The following is a 15,934-nucleotide window of genomic DNA, read 5'->3' on the forward strand; positions in this document are numbered from 1 at the left end:
AAAATTTCTAGATTCAAAAAAATTATTATCCCGCAGCCAATCAATGTGCTTAAAAAATTTGTCGTACGACAAATGTAATATTAGGCTAAGGTTGACTGACATTTGTCGACAAATTTTTTAAACACGTTGATTGGCTGCAGGATAGAAAATTTCTAAAAAATTACTATGCTACAGCCAATCAATATGCTTATAAAAATTTGCCTTATGACAAATGTAATATCTGCCTAATTAAGTATTACTCTCTCTTTTATCGCATCGATACATTCGCATAGATTGTAAGTAGTCTATGCTTCTTATATTTCAAATCGCAACTCGCGTTACTAAACATTGTTTATCACAGTTCGATAATAATGACAAGATGAAAGCTTCTATCATTAGATTAAATGTAAATTTACCGTTAAAAACGACGGGTTGCAGGTATGTATATCCACTTTGTGTATATTTTATCGGTTATCTAATAAAGATATCTCTAATTTAGTCAATCGTAACGTCAATGACAAGTAGATGACAGCCGCGCTTAATTAACCGCGTAAATTCGGCGGATCGCGCGATAATTTAAGAAAAGAGACTTACATCATTGATTAATTAAAACGATAAATAAACATTCGAAAATATATAATCGGAATTTATTTATTGCGTTACGTTTCGGACACACGGAATTTCATGAAGTACATATTACTTATACACTTACGAGTCATTAATAAAAAGTCTTGATTAATTTGCAGATCGATAACCGCTTATTATAAGAATGTGGAAATGATCGCGTGAAGAAGGTAACAATGCGTAGTGATACGATCAAACGAGCTCGTGCTACTGACTACTGACTCGAGTATCGCCAGCGGCAAAGGTGACTCTAACAATAACAAGAAACGCGCGTCGTGCCAGATATTCCTTGTGTGTTTACGGAGGCGGAGTGTGGGGCACTGATACAAAATATATTCAGCATTCCATAAAATACGTAAGTACGCAAGTTATTAAAATATTTATATTCTGCCTAATTACATTCAGAGATTCAAAAAATTCCAATACTACGAACTTAAATAATATGAGAATAATGAATTATACATGTATAATTAACAAGCGAATAATCAAGATGACCAATTTAAAACACGCAAACTGTTTAAATCATTCAGGCACATACCCGGATTATTTTTTCAAGCAATTCATCAAATGATTTAAAGAAAAATAAAAATAATATAATGGTAGGATATATAAGAAATACAATTGTTGATTTTAATCGTTGATTGTTAATTAAAGTTATGTTTGAAAAAAGTTAAAGAGATATAATCTGATAGAATTAAATTAGATAGTTTATTTAAGTATAACTTCAATTCTGTAAAATTAGTCGAAGTAAAAATTTATTCAATTACGTGATTTTTTGATTAAAATTTGCTTTTTTATTAGTTGCTGCTTAAAATATTTATTTTATTTTATTCTAGATTCTTATGATTGCGTGCAATTAGTATTCAAAGCATAAAAAAACAAACTATTAACTTAACTATTAACTATTAACTTATAATACTAATAATAATAATAGTAGTAATAATAATATAATAGTGCTGTTAATAAATTATAATAAAATTATGACAAACTCAGCTACATTATCAGAAGCGATTTATACAATCCTATAACAAATTTATGACGCAAGGATTTGAAGTTTCTAAAGATTCGAGACTTCTAAGTAATCCCGACAGAAGTCGAGGTCAGAAATTCTCGTTCATGCGACATATTTTGCGCGAAACTTTTCGATGTGCTTACTTCGTAGAAAGAAGCTTAAGTCCTTCGAAGGATGGTCCCCGGTACCATCGGATGAGGAAACTCCTGAGAAATTCCGATTAACCTAGATGAGCCTGTGAAACAAGCTCGACGAGTTTTTGCATTTTTTTAATGGGACCAGCCAAGTCGTGATATTTATCTATCAACGGATTTCTGTCGATTTCAACGGGGAAACGAGGTTACCACAGTTTAATGGGACAAAAGAAACTATGTATGATTAACTATTAATCCTATCGACTCGATCAATATTTGCTCTGTGACATAACTCGATAGGATACGCGACAAACGTGGCACGCAATTCGTAAAATAAGCAGCACTCCTAATTCGTATAGATTCACTGCTAAACGATACCTGTCATCAAATATATGTCACCGATGTAATCTCTCCAGAGACAAAAGAAATATCATATAATTATGTAATTACATATATAATTTATAATACGTATTCTCTCTTTTTTATAGATACGAACAAAATGTACAAACCTTTATTTTTTTTTAGATTTAGATTTAAATGTGACTTTATCGTTGATATGTTTGTGAAATGGACAATTATAGAAATAATAGCATGTTACGAGAGGAAAACTGAGATAAAAGAATTAAATGGATCTTCTGTCAACATATAATAATAATACACACATATACATATCACACACATACACATTTTCTATTCTGAAAAATAAAATTCTGCGAGCATCTTGCGAGATAAAACCGCCTTTCTTTTTCGCCTTTTTTTTTATTTTGCTTCCATTCTGTTACATATGGCAATTTGATACGCAAACGCAGATAAAAGATGTAATTTTCGGTGCAAACATTGCTCTTGCAATTTCTCTTGGATTTCGTGTACCCAGAATCTCTCATTCTCTCTTTCTCGTTTTTTCTGTATAAAATATACGATGACGTGTCTCTTCCCATATTCGAATTATTGACATTTAACCATCAATATCTCGTACGATGGATAAATCCACCGTTCTCCCCTTCAACCCTCCACATCGCGCGCGCCGGAAATATTATGGAAATTACGCTTCGAAAAGGACGAGATGGGATCATGCGATTCGCAAATCAAACGCATTAAAAGTCCATTATCAATCGTGAAACGAGACACTTTGATAGAGAAAGAGACAGAATAAGAAAGAAAAAGAGAAAAACAGAGAAAAATTCTAAGGAACGAGTGAGACAAGTAGATCAAAGTAAGAAGGGACACTCAATCGGTCGTGAGCGAGCAGTTGGAACCCTACTATTTGTTGACCCCTAACATGACAATTTGCCTCTTGTGGAATATTAATGGTTATATGATTAAACATCCGTTTCCAAAGTCTTATAATATATCCATATCAGTTATGTGAAATTTTACAAAAAGAGCGACGAAAATTAATGATTATTGAATATTATAATTAAATAGAAATAATATAAATATAAATTTATATTTATATTTATATTTTGTTCAGATATACTCGTTCATTTCATCTATCATTATTTAAGGTCTATAAAATCTATTATTTAATTTGAGAATAATCCGTGGATTATATTCATCTGCAAATATTTTAAATGTTTAATCAATAAATAGAATTTTTATCTATGAATTTAAAACTCTTTTTTAGCAATCAAAAAACTACATTGCAATTCTTGTTCTTTTGCATCATCTTTTTTATATTCCTCTTTGATCCAATGGATACGCGTACGATGAAAGGATCTCATTAATACAACGTTCGGTTCGCAAGAGAGACTGTTTTCCCGATTATCTACCTAAGCAAGAACGTTCGGTTCAACCAAAGCGCTGTCTGTGAAAGATAAGGGTGATCACCCCTCGAAGAGAAGGATCCTACAATATGCTGGCAGACGTGGCATTCATAATATATAGCAAAGATATATTTCGTTATGAATTCAAAAAAGTAAATGAAATAAAAATTAAAGTATTAATGAAAATTATAAATATTTTCTCTTATTCGTGTCACATCGAATTTTGTTCGATATTAACGCGCTTCATTTTGTCAAAAACATTTCTTTTCTCAGGAAATGTACAAAATGAGCGTCAAAGCATATGTGATCAATGGAACCTTCAATCCAATCAAGGAGAGCTACCCCTGAAATTCGAAACGTTCTCTCAGGATCGATGTCGCGCTCACACTCGCCACACCAGAGCGCGTACAGAGAAAACAAGATATATATATATATATATATATATATATATATATATGTATATATATACATACATCATATATGTATATATGCGATGCACATTGAGGGGCACTGAGAGACGCAGAGAAGAGAAACCACTGTATAAGCTTAAATACATGTGTCTGCTCGGGGAGGGTGTAGGACGTTATCAACGCCCGCCACATTGGTCCAAAGGCCGAAATACGATTTTGTACTTTGTTCCCGCGCGGGGCCCACGATAATTGCGCAGAATTGCGCCGCTTAGATTACACCGGAGAGTGCCTTCTTTGATGGCGGGACCGCTCGGATGCCCTTCGGCAAAGGCGAGCAAATTCGAAGGCGATGGGCGCAAGTAATTGGTGCAGCGAGGCTGAAGCAGACGAGAACAGAGGCCGGAATTAGATGTTCTTATGTAACGTCGATGAAGAGAGAGAGAGAGAGAGAGAGAGAGAGGACGGCATTTTTCGTATCTTCCTGGGGTTGAAATAAAGAGAAAGAAAAAAATGGAATATATCGTTTCCCTCTCATGACCAGGATCAGAGGAAACGAAGTGACGTAAAACACTTGATGAACAAATCATTCATTAAATATTGGCGTGTTTGATACATCAGTTCTGTCTAAAAAATCAATTTCCTCTGCAAAGTTTTCACTTTCGCTTTATAAAGCAGATTACAGAGAAAATGTAAAAACTGTCTTATTACGTTTTATGCGTAAATAAACAAAGTAATATCATCTTAAAAAGATGACTTAATATTTCTTTTCTTAAATTTTCTTTTTTAAATTTATTCTTTCTAAACTTTATATCGTATATATATTGAAAAGATATAAATTCGTGATCAAATTTTTATTTTGAAATCTGTTTACAACATATATATATTCTACATTTCATCTGTATTAAATAAGCGTTTACATCAGCTGTTTTGAGAGAAAACAGAACGATTTTGCAGCATTAAATTAATAGATTCGACCGTTGAGAAGCTGTTTGCACCATAAGCCTGTCTACGTGACTTCCGTTACGGACGTCGGCTTATTTTCTTCCAATCATACTGGGTAAACAATCGCATTAAAATCTGTTTGCAACAATTCGACATTCTCATCCTTAATTTTCTACATATATCGTAACAATTTTTATCTTTAGCTTTTTGCGTTTTACGATTGTCAGATAATTCAATTATCTAATCAATAAAATCTCGATAAATTTATTTATTTATTTAAAGTATGATGTCAATAACGCGCGAATACTCAATAATTTAAAAAATTGCTTTCTCGAGTTACTATCAATTAAAATTGTTTTGTCGCTAGAGGCTTTTCTCAACATATTATTTACTTACATAGAGAATACATCGAGCGCTATTTCAGGATGAGTAATTTATTATTTATGTTATTTATATATATTAATCATACATGTGTGTCTATTTTCATTTATTTTGATGACTTAAAAAAATAAGAATAAGAAAACAGAATTTTAATACATAATCTTTTAGAAGTTTATAGAAAGAATACGTTTCTAATATTTTTTAGAAATAATTATTTTTTTAAATATCTAATTATTATTATACATATCGAATTTTATATTCTAATAATTCGATTAAAAAAGTGTATTTTCATTATTACATTCAAGAAAAGAAATGAGATTGTAAAAAAATAGTGATTGTTATATCATGCTTTTTTATCTATTATTTTTTCTATTGCCAACCGTTCTCCAGAAAATCATAAATTACACGATCGCTTTATACCACCTTGTATATATCGCATTTGAAATATATTTATATCTCCATTTCGCGAGGCCAAAGAACCGCCCCTTATTGTCGTGAGAGCCGAGACAGAATCGACTTTAGGTTAACAAAATATCATGACCAGAAGCGGAAAGAATTTATAGTTTATTAGCTCTTGGGGGTTGGGCAGCGCAGACTATTGGGCAAAGTCCATTTAAACTTCGCTGGCACCAGGAATAGGATAATAAAAAAAGGATAGGAGAGAAAAGAGAAGAAAAGAACAGAGGAACGAAATAAAGACGATCATGTAGAGATTGCGTAAAGTATGGACGAAGGAAACTTTAACAGAATGCGAATAGATCAGAAATCATTGCGGATAAAAGGAGGAGAAAATTCTTTTCCTTGAAAAATTTTACTCATTTAATATATTATAAATATAATTATGAATTGTGTGTGTGCTAAGTGAAAGAAAAATTTTTGATTTGTAAAATATCTATACATTTTGACTGACTTTATTTTTTTCTAATACTTTTTTACGTCTCTTCTTTTTCTTTTTACATCAGCGAGTTAGTCCATAGATGGAACTCGATTCGATATTTCCGATGTCATCAGTCTACGTGCATGTTTTATCGGGAAACATTTCCAATATCGCGTACGTTCTCTAGGTCTGGTTTGCTCTCCCTTCCCGTTTTCCGGATGAAGCAACAAAAACTAGCCGTATCGTACCCGATGGCAATCAGCCAAAAATTATGCATTCCGTTCGTTCGTTCGCGAATAGCAATTTATAACTATTTACGACGTCCGTAGGATCGCGGCTCATTCTTTCGAAGAAAGGGGTGCGGAATTGGCCGAAATACATCGTAGATCGTCACCCCGATGGAAATTTGCCGCCCTCGCTCTGAATGACTCGATGGAGAGAGGGTCGCGCGAACAGGAGGGGCGAGCTTTTATGATGCTCTTGGCTTGGGTCGAAATTTGTCTGAATACCATTCGGGTATGTCGTGCATCGGTTTTTCTTGGCGCGCCAGGAGTTAGGACCCGCCGAGAAACAGGAAGTAGTAAAAGAAGCACAACCATACCTTTCGTATATCCTTAAACCGCTGTATTTCTTCTCTTCCATGCCCTTACTTTTTACGCGATGTCTCGTTTACTGTCACATTTAGCTCTCCGGTCTCGCATCTAGTAAATTCATCGCTGCAGCCATATTACTCTCGTCCGATTACGAATAAACGACGTTACGTCATGGCGAACTAACATGGTAGTCCGGATAAACGAAACGATAGGCGAGACAAATAAATCTTTGGACATGCATTTGTGTCTACGATTCGATGCATCAGTGACGGATTTACGCGAAACTGACAGTGAGGCAAGTCAAGCAGTAAATCATCAAGCGTCGCGATGCCAAATACATGAAAGAATTGGATCGATTGTTTGAGAGTCACTACTTTCGATATATCGAGGAGTCATCAAGTAATTTATGCGAAATTTTACATCAAATAAACTTTCGATTAAAATATCTCACTAAAACCGTAATCAAAAAAGAATGGACATTATATACAGAGTAGTTGTAATAATAATAAAATAATTATGGAATATTTTTATTTATTTAAAAATAAAATTAATTATAAAAATATAAACATAATGTGAATGTAAAAATAATTTAAAAAAATTAACATGGTGAATTTAAAAAAAAAATTTCTTATATATTTCTTATTATTTCTTAGAAATTAACGGCGAGACAAAGGTGGCAAAGTGATTGCCTGCCATGTGAAAGATTTCGGGTTCAAATCCCGGTACAGCATTTATATACGATATATTCGCTCTAAATTTTCGACAAAATACATAAATTCTCGAAATTGTAAACTAACAACATTACTACCAACATCTTTAGGCAGAAATATAATAATGTATGCAATAATACGTAAACTGTATTACTATCTAAAAATGAGAGATTTTGTTACAATTTCCGGAATTTATATATTTTGTCGAAAATTTATATATTTTTGACAATCTTGCGACTGACTCAACTGCTTTATACTATTATTACTAATACTAATACAGAAGGAGACAAATTAATGGCGATCCTTCTTAAAATGTTCTCTAGTTGCTCCTGTTTATTCATTCTCTCTCCGAATCAGTAAGATCTGTCATATTTAATTGCGATATTTGTATTATATCATCTGTAAATTGACACTAGCTCGAGTACTAGCTTCTCGGCTCTCGGTAGCATATAATTTTATTACAATTGTTTTAAATCGACAATACGCATAGATTATATAGATATATGTATATTATTTAATAATCTTAAAAAATTTAAAATAAAAAATTGGCACATAATAATAATTAAAAATATAGCTACTTATTGTAATATAATGAGAAATTTTCTAAATGATAAACATGCCTTTTTTGCGAGAGATAATTTATCTAATTATTTTCTGGCTTTTCCTAAGGTAAATCTTTCGCGAATATTTTCTTGATAATTTTTCTTCGGCATCATTTAAATTGCGATATTTGCATATAGGTACCTTGTAAAAATAAATTTTGATTAAACTTTTTCATACTTATAATAATTTCTAATATGAATTAAATCTTCTTATTAATAAATTGCGATGATTATAACTGATGCACTTTATTTACAGAATTGCCATTAGTGTGAAAGACTAAGAAATGTTCCGCGGCTTGATTCACGATTTTCGTTCTATCATTGATGGGGAGTTCTAAAGCATTTATCACCGATCTGTCCCTCTCTACTTTCCTATCTTTGCACCTTCGAGAGTTCAGAATCACCGGTACGTGAAAAGAAATGGAAGTAATTTCTTCAATTCTTGTTCCCGTCATTTTCGCGTCTACCGCTGTCGAAGAGAAAGATGAACAAACGGATTATCTGTTAGGGCGAACATATCGACATTCGCAAACAGGATTTTTAATTGCAGTTAAAACTATCTATCCAGTGCACATATTTGCTCTTTAACCTTAAGTGTGCAGCGTGTGTGTCCAGCATATGTGCAATCTTTCGCTTACTCAAAATGTAATTAAACTTCTATAAACAGAGTTATATGCATTTGATAATATTTAGATTAAATTTCTAATTTGAATCCAGTTAAGACTTTTAGCTCACACACACGCGCACGCGGAACAAACTTTAATATTAGAAATTAATATATTAATATTAAATATATTTTATATTATATGAAATATTATAAATGATAATTAATTACTTTTAGTTTTTATAATATTTTTAACTTGACTAAAATTTAAACGCAGTTACACAAAATGTAAAAAAAATTAAGAAACCTTTGTGTACAATCAAATTATTTTAATATAAGTTTATTAATAATTACAGCTAATAAAGGTGCCGTCGGTTCTGTTGTGTTTACAAGTTTACATATATATTCTAGTGTTACTGAACACATATTTGACGATAATATAGTACCTGTATACTAAAATATGCACGTATAAACTCTGTAAACATTTCGATATTAACGTCGCGGCAAGCGAGCGAAATAAACATATACCGAAGCATATCTAGCGGAAAATAATCTCGAATAATCGATAGGAAAATTACAGAATAGCGCAAATATCGAGTACATGTAGAAGCAGATAGGCAAATTTTAATCGCGAGTTGTTAATTTAATTATATACGCTAGATTCTCGATTTCCGTTAAAAGGCTCGCTAAATATTAATCGTCAGACACTAAGCGTCGAATTATCATCGACGGCGGGGGAAGAACGGCAATTAGATGGCCAAATATTGTTCCATCGCAAACATATCTGGTACGTGAGTTCCGTTAAAGCGTCGCGTATGTGACGGGAAGAAGTGTCGGCGATCATATTGTCGAATTTCGTGACTGCCACTAGGCACCCACAATTTACTTTACTCTCTTTCTCTCTCTGAGAACGATAAAATTAGCATGAATGTCGGACTCACGTGCGCTTACGCACCTGCAGTTAAAGACTAACGGGCCATGAATGAATACGAGGAAACCGGGAAATGGAGCGTGAATGAGACATTTATTACGTGTATTTCGCGTCGTTCTGACGCTTGGAAAACGCCGAAATCGTCTGGAGCGACGCGATGGCGGCGTCTCGATGGAGGATGTATCGGGCGTACAATGAGACGATAACGATTATGCACCACGGACGCGAAACGAGCATTCCGTTAAGGCGCGACGTTTCTCTCATTATCGCCAGTTTTATGCACTTCCTCGTCCGTTCGCGCAAGTAAATCAAATGAACAGTTAATTTATCTACTCTTTTAATGATTCTAGAAATCGATAAAAAAGAAACATGTAATTAAGTATTATACGAATTTAAATATTATAAAATATATACTTCTAGCGTGTTCAGAGTGTTTCAGAAATAAATAATCAAATTTTTAGGAGCACATTGTATTCATCATAAGAATAAAAAAATTCTTGACACGTTTACATAAATAAAAATCCAAAGGATTTAATCAGGGGATCTAATTAGATTTCCTTTATCAATTTACTCATTATCGGAATTAGGAAATTTTGTCGCGAGCAAGAGCTCGTAACTTTTTGACCATCTTTTTTTGAAACACACTGTACAATTAACGAATGTAATAAATAAAAAATGTAAAGCCAAGCGAATAAATTTTCATTATATAAATTGACTCATATTACACGGCACGATAATCGATAACATGCAACGTAACAAAATGTAAAAATCGTTGATTACCGGCTGTCTTAACGCGCCACTTAATGCGCGATCCAATTTTCGCGTCACGCGAAACGGCCGTTACGCGAAATGACTCTCCTCTCAATTAATTCCGTAGATGAAGCTGTATCTCGCGCACCATCATGCACGGGCATGCATGTCCTGTCTAAGTGCGAGTAGCGATGCACGAAACATTGGCACGACGCATTTCCGAAAATGCACTGGGAAGTGACATCGATTGCTATGCGTTACATGGGCATGATTCACTTACAGCACCTCGTCGCTTACTCCAACTACACTTAACGCGCATCAAGTCCTATGATCCCTTAATACACGAGGATGCCCCCTCGAGCGAGCAACGACGCGGATAAGCTACCGATAGACAGCCGGGACAGGAGAGGAGAAGGGTTGTCTCTGCTTTAATAAGATGCGCCACCCACGTCGAACGGGTACCGAACTTTGGATCGACTTTGATTAGAGCATCCTGCTAATGACAGGGGATCGAGCGGTATTTAATCTAATATTCGAAACTGTCCGGGCCAGCTTCATCGCGAACAGAATATCATTCTGTTCCGCACCCTTCCGGGTGGATCTCCGAGAGATCAAGTCCTTCGGTGAATCTATTCGCGATCGCATCCCTTGCGTTGATCCACGATGGGAATCCTTTCACCTCATCTCCCGCCGACAGACAGGATATTAGAAACGTTCCAACGCGCCTCGATCATCTCGCTATCTATGGCGAGATTAAAGGGATTAAGGTGACTCGTACTTTTTTTCAAAAAATGCATATGATCATCGATTATCTTACAAGTATCACTTTCTTACAAGTATCTTTTCACTTAAAAACGACAAAGAAGCGTTTTAACCGTCGGTGATAACTATAATTTAGCGTCAGTTAAGATACATATTACACATTACACGAAATCGCAAAGAATTGCTACAGCTGTTCGTATATCCATCCAGGAACTTATTTCTCGCAAACGTGTCACTTTAGCGGAGACTAAAAGCGGAAGTAAGCGCGTACCGCGGAAATCGCTCGTGACGAGAACGTAGAGATCTCGCAAGAAGCTCAAGCTCACCTGCTGCAAGCTCATTTCGCGAAAGTGCTCGCGTGAACGAATCGTGTGAGCTAGAAATGTACCCGCTGACTGTAACAGTTATCCAAAATACGCGAACGCAAGCTCGCCCGACAGTTAAATTTTACGTCTATCCTCACCGCAATATGAGCCATTAACACGTAGCTGCTAATCGAGAGTGCAAATTAACTTAAATGCTCTTTAGTCTTAATTGGATTGGTATAACCAATATTGCCCTAAAATATTTTTAATAAAAATATAATTTCTTTATTGTAATATAATAACAGCAAAATTTAAATTGTACTTTTTTCCATGTAAATTATTGTGTTTTGAAAGATTCAGAAAAAGTGTTTTAAGGCACAATATCACAAATATTAATATTATATTATATTAATATTATATTAATATTAATATTAATATTATATTATATTAATATTATATTAATATTGTATTAATATTATATTAATATTAATATTATATTAATATTAATATTATATTAATATTAATATTATATTAACATTATAATACATATATAACAATATACACGTATAATAAATATTAATTTACACATGTTTTCTATAAAATAAAATTATGTGTATTTTTTATTGATATTCTCTCAAATTTATTAATAAAAGATTTATCTAATCTAATTTAATCTAAAATTGCGATTCCTAAGGAAAGAAAATATGATAATATTTTGCGAGACGTTTCTATTACGATAATACTAATAAGGAAAAATGTCGAAGGCTATACAACGATTGTAGTAAAATTTTACGAGCAGTTTTATCGGGTCGTCATTTATTCGGATATAAGAATACAGACAAGTATGATTTTACGATACAAGAGGTCTTCTTATTAGCTGCTTTATTTCATCACTTCGTCTTTCTAGCAGATGCATTTTACTTCGCTTCGTACGCAAACTATAAATCTTTATCGATACATAGAGATTGATAATCAAGTCTTCGAAGTATAAAACATGTATATAAGAAACACATCCTATAAAAGATTCTACCAAATGATGCCTTCTTCCTTATTTGAAACTGTCATATTCTTATGAGAAAACATAATTCAAATATTTAACATACTATTTTATTACGTATTGAATTTTTATTTTCGATTTATTAAACCATCGCGAAAACAAATGTTGTCTCCTTATATAACATTACATGTAACATTTTTAGAAGTTACCTAAATATGCTTGTAAAATAAACGAGAATGTATTGAATGTTAATATACTTTGGTTTCAAACTGAAAATGAGGACAAAATATTTATAGTATGCGCTATTCAAGTATTTCAGTTCGATTCAAATATTTTATACTCATTGTCAATTTTAAACCGAAGTGTGTCAGCGTTTAATTATTCTCGCTTATTTTACAGATATTTCTAGAAATGTTACATGTAATTTTCAGAAGACAATGATTGTATAATGAAGAACATTTCATCATAATAAAGAGCCATATAACATAGCATCATTTTCAACATTATTACAAATTGCGATGAATATTTTTAAACGCACCTCTCTGTTCTCATTTGCAATCAAGAAGGAAAACAGGATCAAAGGACTCATAGTGAATTTCAGAACGACCGAGTGAGCACCCTCGGGCCATGTAACTCGTCAAGTCCTTTACACATGGGCCACCAGGAAGTCATTTCTCGCGCGAGCGTCACCTTAATTGGTGAAAGCTTTGAGAAAGAGACAAAAAGAGACAGAAAGAGAGAGAGAGAAAGAACGTGCAAGTGAATAATCGGAAGACGAGCGTCGGTAAGCGAAAGAACGATCCTCAAAAGAATCGTAGACTTTGCTGATAAATTTATCGGTGTACAGGCTTCTTCGGAACCGTCCTCTTCGGAAAATGCGCGTATTCGCCGGTAATTACATGAAATTCGTTTCCTTTGATCGCGAGCAAGGTATTACGTCCTATCCGTAAGAAAACCGCGTTAACGACCCCCCTCTGTCCGCTTTCGCGTCTGAGGTAAAGTAAGCGGCGTGGATGCGTTAATTGAGGAACTCGGACGGGCGCCTCGGGGAACCATGTCCCTTAGGCATCGTGACGAGCCGGCCCCGTGCCGGTTCTCTCTCGCAAAAATAATTGCGAATGGGTGATAAAGCGACGGTGAGGCGCTTTGTAATTTCCGCGGGCTTTGAGAAGGAGAGCCGCGTTAATTGAGTGAGATGGGTAAAGAAACAAAAAAGAAGAATACAGAAACTATAACCTGAACTCTCTCTTTTCAAGAGTAACGTAATAAGATACTTAATGCTCGTGCAAGAATTTTAAGTGAATTGTCTCGCTCGCGTAAATGCATTACTGCTCAGAGGAAAAGTATGCGCTTGCCTGTTCATCAATGTCGGTTAATTGTAATTCAATAGATTCTTTACCGGTTTTTTTTTTTACATTTCTCTCTCTTTCTCGTCTTTTAATATTTTACTGCTTTATTTTCCGCGAAATGAAATACGAACTGCTCTCTTGTCGATCGCGCTTCAAAGTAGTCATTTCCTTATTTAATTAAACTGTAATTTTGCAATATTATGTGATAATGTACTTATTGAAAAATTTTATAGATTTTTCGATAATTCTACATCACATTTAAAAATATAAAATTAATTCGCTTTCATCCTTTTTCGATAATTTCTGTAATCGAATGTGTAGTACATCAGTCGAGGATATAATTCGCGTTCATCGATTTTACACTCATCAATCCCGCAAAGCCAAGGTTGATGTTTGATGAAAATTAGATTCCTTCGTAATTACAGAACTACGCAGGAATTAGTAAACTTGTCGAGCTTTAGGTACGACTAACACTTATCTATCTACCCTCTCAACACATACACTTAACATATCTTGAATTATTTAAGCAACATGTCGACGCTATAATAGACATTCAGTACCGCGTAAAAATGTTATAAGTTACTAGACCAATTTTAAAATAATTATAATTGGAAATATCAATGCTAAATCTAACGTGTATTCTACATTCGCGAAAAGTAAGGCATTCTATGTATTTTAGTAACTAGATTTAAAAGTATTTTAGTAACTAGGTTTAAAAGGATTAAAATTGAAATTTATCATGCAAACGAAGATTAATCATGATTTAAACCTGGAATATATGAGAATAAATAAAACGTTGGCGCGCGCAAATAGATATTTAACTCTCGTCACAAATATTGTGTAACATTTATGAGCATCAAAATTGTGTTGAAATCTACGAAGCTTGTAATTTTTATGCAACCACGTGTTCAATTCGTATAAAACTGCCAGTCTGCCGTCATCTATCTAAATGTATTCAACAATAAATATACAGCGCGTCACATAACTTTAATTAAATTATTGTCAAACTTGTAGATTGCATTTCTGTTCATAATCATTGTTTAATCATGCAAAATATTTAAATTTAAAATACCGAAAAATTTATAACACAACGTAGGAAAATTAAATCCAAATTGCATAAAATTTATGCTAAAAGTTAGTGCGATTATATCGAGGAGATTCATGCGAAAGCTCTAAAATTGAAAAAATCTAGAATCCTGGAATTTATTTAACAGCACCTAGACTTGCTGAGAATATTAGAATTATAAAGATAATTCGAGCGCCTTCACGAAGAAAAAGAGAGAGTTTATCGCAAATTTAGCAACTTGGATGCGTAGCGCCTGACGGAATCCTCGAGTGGTCCAAGCATTCTTGCACGCCCACGCGATTTCGAGATGCAGATCGCTTTCCTTGCGCAACGCTTTCCTTCCTACGGGCAGCTCTTTAAAAAAGCTGCCGGAAACTCGGCATTTAAATTCCTCCACTATTGCAGGAAGATTATTCCACCGCGTGCTGGAACGTAGGCTCGCTTCGTTACCTCTCACGGTTATTGCAAAGGACAAGAGGATTCTCCTTATATGACGCATACCGCGTCACTGCTACACACACGTGACGATATTAATATTGCGCCTCGCGATATTATATTAATCTAGAATGTATGTACGTCGGAGCGCATACATGGCTCTCGTGGGACGCGGGAGACCATTCAGATGATTCCGGGAGGTCGTAAAAATTCTAAGTGAACCTCTTCCGTCCTTTAACAGCGCCATGGAGGTTTTTGCGTAGAATCGTTTGAGGTATACGATTGCTCGCGTTACGATAGCATTTCGTATTTCTGGAATTTATATCGTGGAAATATGAAAATTCGATTTGTACGAAGGCTCGTAAATAGTCGGATAATCGGCGATCGTAGAGTCTATCATGCTCGGACAATCGTTATTTATCATATCAACCCCCGCGACTCGTTATTCGAATACATAAATTGCGCAAATGCGTATATACTTCATCGCGATTCTATCTTCTTACCATTAATATTGTTATAGCAGACAGATATTTAACGAAAAAATATACGAATTATAATATTTATCGATAATATTTATTAATATTTCTTTATCTCATCTATTAATTGTTTAATTTATTGAAAGATAAATATACGTATAATGTGTTTAAATAAAATACGAGCGTAATTATTTTCTAAAGTCTCAAAATTAATTCGTAATTGAAAATTTTA

General features: G+C 33.9%; 1 protein-coding gene and 2 long non-coding RNA genes across 6 annotated transcripts in view; 1 reads left to right on the plus strand and 2 right to left on the minus strand.

Moving 5' to 3' along the window:
- LOC145962978 (tyrosine-protein kinase Dnt) overlaps positions 1 to 7,095 on the minus strand; it is a 114,365-nt gene extending 107,270 nt beyond the window's left edge. The window contains exon 1 of one of the 2 annotated variants that reach the window (XM_083084518.1): positions 6,724 to 7,095. The gene's annotated coding sequence lies outside the window, so the exon portion shown is untranslated. The remainder of the gene's footprint in view (positions 1 to 6,723) is intronic. The other variant, XM_083084517.1, reaches the window with a different exon arrangement.
- Positions 320 to 3,987, plus strand: LOC145962984 (uncharacterized). Of its 2 annotated transcripts, XR_014436044.1 has the most exons (5): positions 320 to 417; positions 726 to 958; positions 1,766 to 1,987; positions 3,463 to 3,664; positions 3,786 to 3,987. It is a non-coding gene; the product is annotated as an uncharacterized LOC145962984 (long non-coding RNA). The 2 variants fall into 2 exon arrangements; XR_014436043.1 differs by lacking the exon at positions 1,766 to 1,987 and having other exon boundaries at positions 321 to 417.
- Positions 7,096 to 7,230: 135 nt separating the features above from the next.
- On the minus strand, positions 7,231 to 11,520 carry LOC145962985 (uncharacterized). Of its 2 annotated transcripts, none has more exons than XR_014436046.1 (2): positions 11,401 to 11,520; positions 7,231 to 11,054 (listed from the first exon to the last, which is right to left on the minus strand). It is a non-coding gene; the product is annotated as an uncharacterized LOC145962985 (long non-coding RNA). The 2 variants fall into 2 exon arrangements; XR_014436045.1 differs by having other exon boundaries at positions 11,130 to 11,457.
- Positions 11,521 to 15,934: the final 4,414 nt, after the last annotated feature.

This window comes from Camponotus vicinus, unplaced genomic scaffold (assembly GCF_025532165.1).
Source record: "Camponotus vicinus isolate PSW18456_S1 unplaced genomic scaffold, iyCamVici1.0 SCAF_12, whole genome shotgun sequence".
NCBI classification, from domain to species: Eukaryota; Metazoa; Arthropoda; class Insecta; order Hymenoptera; family Formicidae; genus Camponotus; species Camponotus vicinus.